Raw genomic sequence first — 14,140 nt, forward strand, 5'->3', positions numbered from 1 at the left:
CCCGAAAGAACACCGGCCAATCTCTCTTTCTCTCTTTCTCTCTTTCTCTCTCCCTTGTTCACTTGCTCTCTTTTATTATTTTTTCAACTTGTTCACTCTCTTTCTCTCTCTCTCTCTCTTATTATCTACTTTTGTATTTATTCACTTTCTGTCTTTCTCTCTTTTTCACTTTTTCACTCATTCATTATATATATAACAATGGCGGGATTTGGTATTTGCGGCAATGAACTTCCGAATTCCTAATGCCAATTAATAATAATAATAATAATAATTACTTATATATATATTTTATTATAACTATTATATTTTAATTTAATACTACATATATTTTTATATTAAATTTATATTAAATATATATTATATGTAATTATAACTATTTTATAATATTATATTATAATATAATATTATTAATATAATATTATTATAATATAATTAATTATAATATTATTATATTAAAATATAATAGAATTAATATAATACAATTAATATAATATTATTATATTATAATTAATTATATAATATTATTATATATTATAATTAATTAATATAACATTATTATAATATAATTAATATAATATTCTTATATATATATATATATATATATTATAATTAATTAAAATATTATTATTATTATTATTATTTGTGTAAAATTAAAATATAAAAACTCGACAACTATTCTATATAATATTACATAAAACCTTTACTCAAAAAAAAAAAAAAAAAAAAAAACAAAAAAAAATATAAACACATTATCGTTAATAATAAATTTTCTAAGATATCCACTTACATTGATAGATCCACAAAACGAAAGAAGATTACGAAATACAAGAAAATAGTTAAACTGCATAAAAGTTTGATAAAAAGAAATTAATGACCTACAACTTGAAAAATAATAATAAAAAAAAAAAAAAAAAAAAATCAAGTAAAACGTAACGTAGATATACCCCGGAACACGGACGAGGGTAAAAGAAATTGGACGTTTACTGTTATTCGTTACATACGTGTTTAGCATCGATAATATACCTTCTTCCTAAGCACTTTCTTTCCTTTAACGGTGGCATGAGGTAGATATTCGTTACGGTACCGAACTTGTTTCTCTTCCATATGCTTTTAATATATGACTAACTTAAGTATACGGTGGTTCATGTGTAACGTTCAGTCACTTTGGTACGTCGACGCCCTTGAACAATAAACCGCGAAACCTTTTTTTTTTTTCTTCTTCTTCTTTTTTCCCGTCGATCATGTTCCTTCTCTCTCTCTCTCTCTCTATCTGTCTGTCTTTCTTTCTCATATTATATATATATATATGTATATATGTATATGCAGACCGTATATGCGATAAAACGCACAACGCTAGTCAGAAGACTCCTTGTAGTTTTTTTTTTTTTCTTTTGTCTTTTCTTCCTTTTCTTTAGTATCCTCGTCTTCTTTGTTCATTTTCAAGCGTATAAAAGAAAATAATTAATTAATGCACAATGCCTTTTACTACAAGTTGGAAGGACGTTGAAATGGTCTTTTTTTTTGTATTCATTTATTTCAAGATTTTCATGATTTTTATGGTGTTCATAGTTGCACGAGGAAAACATTGAAAAGGTAATAGGAAAATGAATGTGAATGGTTGGCGGGCGGGCGGGGGGGGGGGGAGAGTTCGGGAGAAAAAAGAAAGGAAATGGTAAATTGGAAAAGGAACTTGAAAATGTTTTTTTTTTTTTTTCTTGTATCTTTATTTCGAGATTTTAATTATTTTATGGTGTTCATGATAATCGTGGAAAACATTGTAACAGGAGAATGAAAATGAATGGCGAGAGAAGGAGGTTAGAAGTGAGGTTAGAATTGAAGGAATAAACAAAAAAGTAAACAAAATAAAAATTATTTGAAAGATGAAACAGAGGGGTGGTTCGGGGGGTGGGAATGAATGGGAGAACCACCAACTTACAAGTCAATTCGAAATATTTCCAACAAGCGGACGTATTAATCACGGTTCGCGCATTGTTGTTGTCCCCCCTCCCCCCTTCCCCTCCCCACCCCCAGGAAAGAAGAATCCGTGGAATGAAAAGTAGTATTGGTGATGGTGGTTATGGTGGTTATATGGTGGTGAGAGGTGATGGTGGTGGCCGTGATATTTTCCGACCGTTAAGTACCTTCGAGCGTAATAATCGATTTGCTTGAACGAAAGAGAAAAGAAAAAGAAAAAGAAAAAGAAAAAGAAAAAAAAAACGAAATATCGAAGAAATGAAATGAAACGAATGAAAGAGGAAGAATTAGAAGAAGAATATTTTTCGAATTTGTTATTCCCTTTCATTTGAAAACAATGAAAATTTACATCTATGAATTAACAATAAATAAATAATAATAATAATAAAAAAAAAAAGAAAAATAAGCAATAATAATTAAATGAAATCAAAAATAATATAAATTAATTTATTTGACTATCAATTTGTGCATTTTTTCTATTGGAAAATCAATAAGCAAGATTTAAGGTTAGGTTTGATGTTTTATAAAACAACATTAGTCAAAAGTATTTATTTATTTCAATAAACCTTCTTTTTTTTTTTTCTTAGCTTTTAACTCGATAAAAAATTTAAATTAATAAATTAACAACAACAAATAAAAAAAAAGCAATAATTAATAAAAACTAAAGAACAAACAATTTATTAATTGTTCCCATTGTAAATTCAATAAACAGTAAATAAGATTTAAGGTTAGGTTTGATTTCTTATAAAAACAACGTTAGTCAAAAGTACTTCTTTATTTTAATTGCTACTAGTTAAAGAAATGTTTTTCTAAACATCCTGTTTAAACAAAACAAAAAGAAAATTTATAATTATAGAAAATAGTGTTTCTATAAATCGTCGTACCTTTAAGACATATATATTTTTTGTTCTTGTTGATCTAAATCCTTCTTTTTCTTAGCTTTTAACTATCTCAAATATATCAAAGATAAGGGGGGTAGGGATTGGGATACACACAGGACTGACGATTAAATTCCATAGGTCTCAGATAAATGTCAGGAAATACTCTAAGATAGATAAAGAGTATTCAGACTCGTATTTTCAAACTCGAACTCCTGTTACTTTTAATTAATACACCAGGAACAATCGTTTCCTGTCGCGGAAGCTTTCAGGATCCAATCAAGGAATTAGCGAGGAGGTTTCTGATGAGTCGAGTTTACCGTATAAAATGGCCTACGTGAGTTTTTGCTCTAAACAACACATATACACACAAATGTATATATATACAGTGTGTATTTCTAACCATAAGACGACCAGTCAAATAATTCGTCACTTCCTATGCAATTTACTTCTTTTTTCTTTTTTAACCTCATCTTTCTTCAAATTTATGAATAAGAGGATTACTTCGAAATATTTTGTTGGTTTTTACAGAAAAACAGGTTTTTTCAAATGATAAATCAATTTACAGTGAATATTGGATTATACATGTATATATATCTGCATACATCAAATGATTAAATGTTTTTTTTTAGAAATCTAGAATTAGAATATTTAGAACACTAGAATCACATACTACATTTATTTATTATTTTTAATTTATTTATTTTTTTTGTTAGAATTTATATACCACATTTACAAATGGTTTTATCTAACCTATAAAATATTATGTGTATAATTTAAAAAAAATTATATATTTATTAATGTAATAAATTTATATAATTTTTATTGGTAATTAAAGGATTTTTTATTTAAAGGTTATGTAGATCTTTAGATACTGTAATTTTTTCAATAGATGGCACTGTATCGTAATTCAATTATTTCAGGTTTTATTTTTTTTTTCAAATTTACATATGGCGTTATTAATCTTACTAGTTTTTATTTTTAATTTAAAGTTTATCTAAGTCTTCAGGTTCTGTAAGATTTTCAATAGATGGCGTTGTATTACAATTCAATTATTTTTCAGGTTTTTTTTTCAGATTAACATACGACATAACTAGCCTTATTTTATATAATTATTTGTAATACTTATTATAATTAAACTAATAATAATAATTATTTTTATTTTCAATTAAATTTCGATACTCTACAAATTTCAAATTAATTTGCAAAATTTGGCATAATCAAAAATTATTAATCAAATAAAAAGACAAAAAAAACAACCATTCTCTTTTCCCTATTTTTTTCTCTTGCTCTACTCATTCTCATTTCCTAAAGAAAAGGTAGGCTACTTACCGAAGCATGTCGAACCCTAAAGAGGTTTTCTCTTCTTTCTACTGTCCTTTTTCCACCCTTCGAGTTCGAACCTACCATATAATAGTACATGTGTACATACATATATATATATATATACATACACATATATAGACACATGTATAGACTGGCTTACAGACGTTGTGTTGTTACATGTATTTATTCTACCTAGGTTACATACCTATAAGCAAAAGGTATACTACTCTCACAGAGAATTCCGCGATTACTTCGAATGCCAACCGGTATCCTCCTCCTCGCTAAAGTGCCTATCCGTCTCTCTTTGTGCGTTCTCGCGCAAGAGAGTTTCGAACAAGTACATACATACATATATACATTTATATATAAATATATATATATATATATATATATAATACTATATATATACTAAAGTTAAACCGTAAGAACGCGACGCTTATACAAGAAGGCGAACCACGAGGTTCGGGGTCACGTTCACACGAGCCGTCCCACACTTTATTAATTCGTTATTTCTAATTAATATTAATGTCGACTATCTGGTCTGCTTGCGAAGAAAGTTTTAAAGGGAGAGAAAGAGAGAGAGAGAGAGAGAGAGAGAGAGAGAGAGAAAGAAAGAAAAAAATAATCAAATGGAATGTCATCGCGAAATGTCAAATGAAATAAAACGTGTCACAATGAACGATATGCCAATGAATATTAAGTGGTGTTCAAACCAAATAGGACTAAATAATAATAATAATAATTATTATTATTAATGTAATAAATATAATAAATCATATATTAAATTATTTAGAATTAGTATCTTATTTGTAATAATTATATAATTGTTGTTTTCTGTAATTGATTTTAATACACATTTAAAGATCTCTGATTAATTTGAAATATTTTATAATATTTATTATTATAATAGTTATAATAATAATATATATTTTAATATAATATATTTTATTTAATAATATATATTTTAATAAATATATTTTAATATAATAATAATAATAATAATAATAATTATTAAAAGGATCGTAATTTATTATCTGTTAGCACTTTACTCGGTATTTATAATAATAATAATAATAATAATAATAATAATAATAATAATAATAATAATGCAAAAATAGATGCATTAATTTTAGTTTTAAATAAGATAAATATTTAAAATAATAATTAAATAATAATTAAATAAATATACATATATTTTTAAATAATAATAATAATTTTCAATTTGTGTTTTATCAATGAAAGTTGTATGTATTTTAATTTGATATTATCTCGATAACGAAAATTAATTATTATTTTGAACAATAATGTAACACAGGGAAAAATATTTAATTGGGGGATTGAGGGGGGGGGGTGGTGGTGGTGGTGGTGGTGGGTTAATACAAAGTTCTGACAATGAGATAATAATGATAATGGATCGGATACGCAAGGTCGTACATAAACCGTTAACTCGGCAATATAAAAAGATTGCCAGGACTTATTGTAATTAAAAAAAAATTAATTTAATCTGTAGGCCTATGTAACGTTATTTTAAATTATTAATTAGAAAAAAAAAAAAGAAAAGAAAATAAAAGTTAAGTAGATGTATAGAAACAATTCATTAGCCAGATTGATTATGATTTATTAATCATTCTTATCGATAATCATTTTTATCTTACTTCATCATCTTTTCTATTCATTTTGTTTGTTTGTTTGTTTTTTTCTTTTCTTTTCTTCAAACTCATATCTATAAACATAGATAAAAATAATTAATGTCTATTATTTATGCTTGAATTTATAAATCGAAATGTCGAATTTAAATTAAAAAAGAAAAATGAGGACCTACGTAACACCCTAAAAATATTTATGCGAATGAGTTTGTCGTTGTAATAAAAAAAAAAAAAAAAAAAGAATATTTTTCGAGACGTACGATTGCATAAGATCAATGCAATAAAAATGTTATTCCTATACGAGCAACCATTTTTTATTGTTCTTCCAAGTAGTATAAGTCAAGTTTTGGCGCCACCTAGTTTTAAAAAAAGAAACTCGTTAATCACAATTTTAACACGTTGCCGCACACTTTTAATTTGACGATCGTGCTTAGAAATACGAAGATCGGACGGCTATAGCCGTCATTTGCGGCAACGTGTTAAATGATTACAATCGTATAACCAAATGTCAAATGTTTATCATCTAAAATAAGAAAATTAGAATAAATTCATGGTACATTTATCAATATATAAGTTATATAAAAAATAGAAGTTAGTTTGAAGAGTAAAGTTAGGTTATGTCGAATTAAATCTTCAAAATTCCTTTCTATTTCTATGATAAATTTAATTGCCAACCGAATACATATAAACATAGTTATTTCGTATATAACGAACGTTTCCATTTGTAAAAGGAAAATCCCCCCAAAAAAAACTAACCGATAAAAGGTTCGTTATCGATAACAAGATCACTGATGATGATAATAATGATGATAGTTTGATTCATTTAATGGTTATTTCATTTAAAGGGTTTACTCTCTATTACCAAATCAAAGGAATCATCATAGATCATTGGGAAGAGACAGTCTGAGCTAGTTGACCGACGATCACCGACAATGAGCGACGTTGTCACGTTCTAACTTGTTCCGTATAACGGTCCATCTAGCCAAATAAGCTTTCTCTGTCTCCTATCAAGAGAGTTGGCCTGTTGTCGATAATACACCAATCGCCGAACATGCTTGGCATGCTTAACTCCGATAGGCCACTTCACGATATACGTTCTCTCTCATATTCGATTCGCGACTCGTTTGCGTTCACTTGCCCTTTAAAGGACCCGACATCCTGATAAGGGCACAGCGTCCGCGTTCTCGCCAAGATTGTATCTAATTCCTAATCGATTCTCTCTCTCTCTCTCTCTCCCTCTATTTTTCTTTATATTTTTCTATTTATTTATCATTGAAATAGAAAGGAATTTTTTTTAGATTTCATTCGACATAACCTAACTTCATTATTCAAACTAATTATATTTTTTGATATAGTATCTAATTCCTAATCAATTCTTTCCTTTTTTTTTGTTAACAAAAAATACTAAGGATAACGAGCAATCTCAAACAAAAAATGTAGAAATAAAAGTATATAAACCATGAGAAGATTAGTTATCGGTTCTTTACTTTTGATTTGACCAAATTAACGATGAAAAACAGCCAATCTTGTATCATGGAACGCGTGCAACCGCAAACAGGATCCACCTAAAAACACTTGAGAACAACGTGGTATCTCAAAGAGGTGCCAATTCTCTCAGCTGTCTTTACTATATAATTTCGGGAATCGTGTATGTATGTGTGAAGTTTATGAAATTGGATCAGGTTGATTTACATTTCAAAACAACCACGAGAGAATTACAAACGTATCACCAAAAAAATCTATCCGTTATTGAAATGAGTTCACTGACATTGGTAGAAAGCAGTTTTGAAATTCCCATTGAAACCATTGGATTTCTTCGAAAGATGAAATAAGACATACATTAGTGACATGTCAAAAGAAAATAAGAAATAATGATTTTGTTCTCATACAAACTTATACAAAAAAATCTTTTAAGATTTCTAATGAATATTCTGAAAAAAAGTCAAAGAGTCAATATTAGGGTTTGGATGTACTTGAAGAGATGTTGAGGAGTGGGGTGAGTTTTTGTTGGGCATAAAGGATGAAAGAAACCTGGCAAAGAATAAGAAGAGGAAAAAGAACGGGGGAAAAAAGGGGAAAGAAAAAAAAGAGAGGGAGGAAGGGAGGGTGGGTTGGTAGGTGAAAACCGCGAGCGGTGTCGCGGCGTTGGTGTACACATATAACCGTGTATTAATGTGCGTTAAGACGCGGCGAAACGACGTGGCAGGCCCACGGGTATAGGATGACACTCGGTGTAAGTAAGGCCCCTCGATCGTCTCCCATCAATTCCCCCACTGCTGGTGTCTCGGCGTCTTGCGCTTAGCATCTGTCTCTTTCTCTCTCCCGCACGTGTGCGGCGTCGCGCGGGCAATCGGCACACGAAGAGTGCCGAGTTAATACGAACGATGCCGAACGATATATAGCAGAGCGAGACGGCTGGCTTGGAGAGCTCGGCCGATTTCGCGAGCACTCGTGAACACTCGGTTCGACCTTGAACGGGCCCTCTATGGTCTATGCCACTGACACGGACCAAGGACGGGGGGGCCTCACGGTTGGGTACCGGCGTGCTGTTGTCCCGAAACGCGGTCGTGGAACTCCGTGCGCGCGCGCGCGCGCGTGCTATGCGCGCGAGCGAGCGAGCGAGCGCACCAGCGAACACTGTGGAAAGTGTTCGCCCGATGGCAAACTCTTTTTCGTGCCTTCGTATTCTTCCCTTCGCGCCTACCATTGGCGTAGGATCTTTACGGACCCTCGAGATATATATTTCTCCCTTTCTTCTTTCTATGTATGGTACGCGTGCGCAAGCGCAAAAGCGTGCGCTCATACGATGTGCACATGCCCTTTTTCTTTGCCAAGTTGCACGAGTACACCGAGTTGTATATGAGAGACGACTTGGTGGGACTTTCCTCGCTTTGCTTTTCGTTCTTGTCCTGAAGATTTTAGATCTCACCTACACGCCTACGTTCTACCTTTCTTTTAGTTTTGTTTTTATTTTAACATGTTGCTAACCTTGCAACCAGAATACTCTCTCTCTGTCTGTCTCTCTATATGTGCTTTCTTTTTGTTTTGTTTCTCTTATACTTCTTATACGACAAATCGAGGTCGATCGGGTTTCTAAGAATTTTTACTCTCTAACAAGTTTCCAGACAGAATTCCGCAAAGCAGCGTGCGCTTACCTCACTGGCGTGGAAGACACGTTACGAAAGGTAAAGTAAGCGTTATGTATATCCGAGAAAGCATTTGAAAGTATCCAACGTCATCGTGGCAACCGCAGTCAGCGTACACATACATGTATACTTACATACATGCATGCATGCATGCATACACACGTACATACATACATAGTTGCAGCGCCGCTGCGTTACGATGTACTCTGGCAGTCGCGAAAGGGTCAGGGATCATGCCACGAGGAGGGCAAGCAGCACGGTCCCGCGTTGGTTGGGCCAATCCCTTCAGAAAGGATCCTCCATGCAGATCCGTTTCTACGAAGACACAATAAGCTCTAGTCGACGTCGTAAAATCACGATATTTGTTTCTCTTTCCCCAACTAAATAAATCAATACGTTAAAAAACGTATGAACAATAAGTTTCAACAAAACTCACTCTATATTTACTTCTTTCGTATAACGAAAATAAAAAATAAAAGACAAAAGAAGTGAAACTTTTGATTTATAGATATATATATATATATATATATGTATACCCTTTGGAAAAAAATGTCGATCACGCCAATGGATGGCCGAGGGCCGAACCTTTGGGTCCGCCCTAAACCCATCGTGGCTACCTACTTACTTCTTGAGCTCCAGCAGGGCCATCTCGTGTCCGTGTTGTATAAAAAAAAATGGCGACGAGAGTAAAAGATGGGATCTGGGCGTTTCTCGGTTCTAAATCTAACGAAATACTTGGACCAATCAAATGTTTGATGCATTTATAGCAAGATAATGTAACTTTTCTTAATGATATTGTTTTCTTTTTGTTTATTTTTCTAATCCTTTATCGTTTTCGTCTCTCCTTTTACTTTAAACACAGATTTAAGGTTAGGAATGGGATTAATTACGAAAAAGTTGACGTATTAATCGCAAGTTTAGTTAATTCATTTACGAATTAGACACCTTAACCAATTTCCAATTGATTCGTTCGTTTCATTGGTTGGTTCTTTCTTGTGTTAATTGCACAAGTTCAATCGTTTCGATTCTCAGCAGGATATTTTCTTATAGTTGGTTATATTTATCGAATAAAAGAAAAAAATGAAGAAAGAATAAGAGAGAGAGAGAGAGAGAGAGAAAGAGAGAGAGAGAATGAAAGAGAAAGAAAGAGAGAGAGACAGGAATCGGATTCGGACATTCTTTTCCCCATGGTAGGTGCATCGACCCCAGGTCTTTCAAAGTTTCTTCTCGATGCTCGTTTTTTCGTCCTCTCGCTGAGTTAAGGACGCCCGGAGAAAAGAGGTTTTATCCCTGTGTGCGACTTTGCCGGAGTGAAATTTCGCTCGAATAAGCACATCCGACCAAATCCTTTCCGAAAGAAGTAACATCGTGAGTATATACGTAACTAATACTCACATACAAACATCTACATCCTTATATATATATATATATATATATATATATATATTGATGCAACCCCATTTGTTATTTCTTTAAAAAAAATTTATTCACATATATGAACAGGAAAGATCTTTATCATGAAACACCGTGGAAACAGGATCGAAAAATGATCGGCTAAATGCACATAAATGATATTAATTTATAATGACACGTTACACTTGTCTCATCGTTTATTGCGAACAGATTAGACCTAGAGACGAATATATATATATATATATGAAGGTTTATTATAATACACGTCATTACCTATAAGCAAATCTTTTCTTTCATTCTCTTCTTTATCGAGATTTATCGATGATCATAATTATCATTATTAACAACATGAAATAATAATACACACAACAAAATATAAAAAGTAAGGTTAGTTGTGTCATATGTAAATCTGAAAAAAAACCTGAAAAATAATTAAATTGTAATGCAACGCCATCTATTGAAAATCTTACAGAACCTGGAGATTTAGATAAACTATATTAATATAAAAAGTAAGGTTAAGTTACGCCATATGTAAATTTGGAAAAAAAAACCTGAAATAATTGAGTTGTAATACAGTGCCATCTATTGAAATCTTACAATACCTAAAGACTTACATAACCTATAACAAATCAAACCTTAAATTAGCAATAAAAAATAACAAATAATTGCAAATAAAAATTATTCTATATTCCAATTTGAAAAAAATTCTATAAAATTACAAATATTTCATTAATTTATATATTGTATAATTTATTCAATAATTTAATTATTTTAATCTCATCGTTTCAATAATTTCGAATTTTATTGGAAACCAACAATGTGACACTGAATATACGAATTGTTCCTCATTGGACGCATATATGCGTCCACACTATAAGAACTACTTAAAAACTGACTTGTATGGAACACAAGTTACAGAAAAAAAAAAAAAAAAACTAAAAGAAATAAAGGGGGAACAATTTTCTAGGTATAATACTTCTATATACGAAGCCCGTTAATAATCGCGAGAAATTCGCCTTCTTTCCATGTCGAGACCGATAAGAGTAAGAAAGAGAGAGAATGAAGAGAGAGAGAGAGAGAGAGAGAGAGAGAGAGAGAGAGAGAGAGACCATGGGTGCACCTTTTAACATACAATGTCGATCCCCGCTCGTCAATTACTCTCAACGCGTACCTCTATTATAGGCCGGTGATGAGTGCTTTCTCGTCCTTTCCTGTATCACCTTTCCCCCCTCCCCTAGCCCATTCCTTTACTCCCCTTTCCCGTCGCCAGGATTATGCATAAAGGCTGTCGGGAAAGGAACTAAGTTATTGCGCTACTAACGCGACTACTACCGGCTTCTTCTTCTTCTTCTTACTTTTTTTTTCTTTTTCTTATTCTTCTTCTCGTGAGTTAACGAAAGACCGTAGAAACGGGATTCGGCCGTGAAAACATCCGTTAATGGAATTAACGTCTTCGAAGAAACGATCCTTGCTAATTTCCATACCAAGGAAACAAGATACCTCGTTGATGGTGGTGGTGGTGGTGGTGGTGATGGTGGTTGTGTTGTTTCCCTTCCTCCTATACCCTTACCCTTCCTTTAGAAACTCGTCCTCGTTGGAGTCAACTCTAAGGACGAGTTGTATAGAAAAAAAAAGGATAGGGGGGAATGAGGGATGAGGGTTGAGGGATTAGGGGGGAAATGGAGAGTTAGATTTCTTAGGTTAAAGTTATAGTAGTAGATCTGGGTGTTAGATCAACCAACCTGACCGAGAATAACTATGCACCGTATCGGTTTGTCTCAAGTGTACTGTTTTCTTGTTGCTGTTGCGGATCATTGGTGCATTCTGTTGCTGCACGCACGCCTGCGTTACGACAGCCACCTGTTTATCTGTGAGCATTCAAGTTTATGTGTGTGTGTGTGTGTGGAAGTCTTTTTTTTATATGGTGGTCTCATTTAATAGTAATCTTACACGTTTTTTCGTACGTATGTATATGTTGACAGGGGAGGTTGGGGTGAGGGAAATGGGGAACCAATTTAAGCTACTGATGATCATCGTTTCAAAAGGTAATTTAATACCTAATTAAGAAACCCCAATTGCGGTATCAGTTCTTTGCCCTTTATCGTTTTTGGTAGATATATATGTAAGTGTATATATATACAGGGTGATTCGTGAATAACGAAAAAGTTGTATGAAAAATTCATGACTACAAGATGTCATTATTTTTGTTAGGTTCAATCAACTTTGTTTTTTTTTTTAAATAAATAAATTGTACTGTTATCTTTATAAATTGCAATCATTATACTATTAAGTATGTTATTTCTTATTTTACTTATTAAAAGTTATTATGCAAATATAAAATAAATATATAATCATAATAACTTTTACGATACTATGAAACATATCCAATATCTTGTATATTATATGTCTATATATATATAAACTACTTATTTATATTATAATATTAATAATATGTTAAATACTCACGTTCGCGTTTAATCTGAAAACTTCATTTCATCGATTTATTTTCTTTCTATTTCGTTAAATTATTCGGTTTTTCTATTTCGTTTTTTTCTTCTTCTTTTTTTCTCGTTCGTATCTGTAACATAAAAATCATAGAAAAATTTAAACAATAATTTAATTGCACCTAATTTTAATTTTTATATAAAAATTCAACAAGTATTATAGAACATAATTGATTTAAAATATAATATTTGGGCTATAACTTTGCTTCTGCTATTTTCCTGAAGATGGCTTATAGAAAAATGGCGGAACCAAAGCTGTACACCTAATATATTTAATTATAAATATTTCATTTAAATTTAAATTTATGTATTCGATTATTTTATAAACATTATCGTATAAATTCAACATAAAATTGGTTAACTATCTTTTTCTGTACAAGTATTATAGAATATAATAGATTAAGGTGTATAACTTTGTTTCCACTATTTTCCTACAGATGGCTCATAGAAAAATGGCGAATGCCAAAGCTGTACGCCTAATATAATTATAACTTTCATATAAAAATTGATAATTAAATTGGTTAAATATCTTTTACTGTACAACAAGTATTATAGAATATAATTGATTAAAAATATAATATATTTAATTATAAATATATAATTTAAATTTAAGTATAGATTCGATTAAAATTATCTTCTGTTTTTTTAAATCCAGGATATTATCGAAGTGGATAACCATCGGTATAAGATATACATCGTCTCATAGCACGTTAACAAAATTACCCTGTCTCGCGAGGTTAGGGTAAAGTAAAAGAACAAATAAAAAAAAGAAGAAGAATAAAAAAAAGAAATAAAAAAAGGGAAGGAAAAGGATGGGAAAATATAAAGAAAAAAAGAAAATAACAAAAAAAAAAAGGGACAAATTTACGAGACAATTATTCGCGCGAGGTAACGTATAATATGTCATTAGCGTTAGAAGATGACTATGACGCACACCGTAGAGTCCTTCGTAACTATCCCTTCTCTCCCTCTTCCTCCCCTATCAATGAAAAATATGATCTTTCGATCGATCGATCGTTGGTCAACCTATGTATTACATAGCCGTTTTAAAATATCCCCTTCACCATCGTTCTACCCTAACAATGATGGCTAATTATAATCCACGTTCTTATTACTACGTTTTCTTTTATTATTTTATTTTATTTTATTTTATTTCTTTTTTTTTTTTTTAATATTCCTCCTCCTACTTCTTCTTCATCCTTTCTTCAGTAAGAAGGGGGTAAGGAAAAATACAACAACAAAAAATTTATCTA

General features: G+C 31.3%; 1 protein-coding gene across 3 annotated transcripts in view; it reads right to left on the reverse strand.

The window, feature by feature from the left end:
* Positions 1–14,140, reverse strand: part of sano (CABIT domain-containing protein serrano) — a 122,221-nt gene that overhangs the window by 45,350 nt on the left and 62,731 nt on the right. For 2 of the 3 annotated variants that reach the window (XM_015324462.2, XM_089170310.1), the window contains one exon: positions 12,850–12,961. The gene's annotated coding sequence lies outside the window, so the exon portion shown is untranslated. Of the gene's footprint in view, positions 1–4,184; positions 4,256–12,849; positions 12,962–14,140 lie in introns of all 3 variants that reach the window. The other variant, XM_089170309.1, reaches the window with a different exon arrangement.

This window comes from Polistes dominula, unplaced genomic scaffold (assembly GCF_049000335.1).
Source record: "Polistes dominula isolate Pdom_NZ unplaced genomic scaffold, Pdom_raw_medaka contig_15, whole genome shotgun sequence".
NCBI classification, from domain to species: domain Eukaryota; kingdom Metazoa; phylum Arthropoda; class Insecta; order Hymenoptera; family Vespidae; genus Polistes; species Polistes dominula.